Raw genomic sequence first — 1,593 nt, 5'->3', positions numbered from 1 at the left:
TCAGGCTTTCTCTCACATCAAGCAACAAACAAGATGGCGGCTGTTTCATTTCTAAAAACCATAATCCTGCAATGCACCATGAGAGAGATAACTATTTTTTAGAGAAGGGGGCACCCACTTCTCCCTGAAATATTTAAACAGCTACTGCACGGAATAACCCCCAACCATTAACAGCATGCTTTTTGAACGCTTTGTACACAGGTTGTTTTCGGACCTAGTCGAAATCATTCAATAGTTTGGGCTGTGCGCATTGCCAAAATTGACCTTGTTTGTCCATGGGAAAATGAATGGGAAGTAGCCTGCAACTTTGGAGAAAAAAAAATGTTTTGTCTTCTTAATAACTTTTTAATTTTTTAACAAATCTTTACAAAACTTTGCAGTTTGGGGGGCGGGCACGAGTCCCTAGTCACTTTTGAAATTTTGGCAAAATCAGTTTCTCAAATCGAAAGTTAACAATAGAATTTGGGGGGCGTGGCTAAGGCGGCCATGTAGAGGGACGTGCTCCGTGGGAGCTCCTGTGATCCTGTGATCCTGTGTCGATCCGTCAGAATAGGAGTGGTTGCGGGTCTCTGCCGGCGCTGGAAAACCATATGCCTGCCCATGGTAGTGGGGAGCACACTCGCTGGAAATGTGGGACATGTACGTCGTACTGCCATGAACATCCAGGCATCCGACTTCAGGAGAGCTGGCAAAGATCGGGAGACAAAATGGCGGTGCACACAATGGAAGCTTAAGACATTTGCAGAGGCCGCTGCAATAACAGAGCGTGAGCCCCGCGGTTCGTTTTAGCATTAGAAGACATGTGCACCCCGAGCGGGCGCACACACGGCTGGAGCTCAATAATGGCCGTGGATTGAGAAAGTGAACTGACAGCAAGCGGCGACCCGCGGTGAAGCCGCCGAGGGTAGCTGCATGAGATACATTGTATCAGAAGCTCCGAAGAGACGAGCGGATGTGTGCTGTGCCGGGAGAATGGCCGGGAGAATGACACTGGCAGGCAGATCAGCTGCAATGTAACAGGGACCCTCAGGTTTGGAGCAAGGGGTAACAGTGGCAGCACACAGAGCCACTGAAGACCTGATTCGAACATTGGAGGGGCAGTATGCAACTATGCACAGAAGCCCCACTCGACCCATACTGCAGTAAGCAGTGCTGCCTGTGGGAAGTGTGGTGGCCGGCGAGGTATGCCAAAACATTGGAAGCAAGGCACACTTGGGAGCGCCATCTCCCAAAGTACAGATGGCATGGCTGAAGTTAGACAACAGATGAGACCAATCTGGGGCAATTGCTGTCCCCCAGACATAACACAAGGTTGACTCCCCAGCTTAGGATGACAAGGCCAACATTTTTGGGCTGGTCTGCGGACCTGACGGCCCCGGGGCCGACGGAGGGCCGAAAGAGGAGTGCGCTGGACCACTGGGTGTACACGACCACTGGCCTTTGAGGTGGCACAACAAGGGCAAGCGGCACGGCACGGAGGGTGCGAAGATACGTGGGAGGACACAGCCCATTCTGGAAGTGGAGCAGGTAGAGGGCTACACCGGAATACAACTGCAACGGCCCCTGCAACGCCTAGAAAGGCACAACGCCATG

This window comes from Ambystoma mexicanum, chromosome 6q (genome assembly GCF_040938575.1).
Source record: "Ambystoma mexicanum isolate Mex_15411 chromosome 6q, UKY_AmexF1_1, whole genome shotgun sequence".
NCBI classification, from domain to species: Eukaryota; Metazoa; Chordata; class Amphibia; order Caudata; family Ambystomatidae; genus Ambystoma; species Ambystoma mexicanum.
This window is presented reverse-complemented; position numbering follows the sequence as displayed.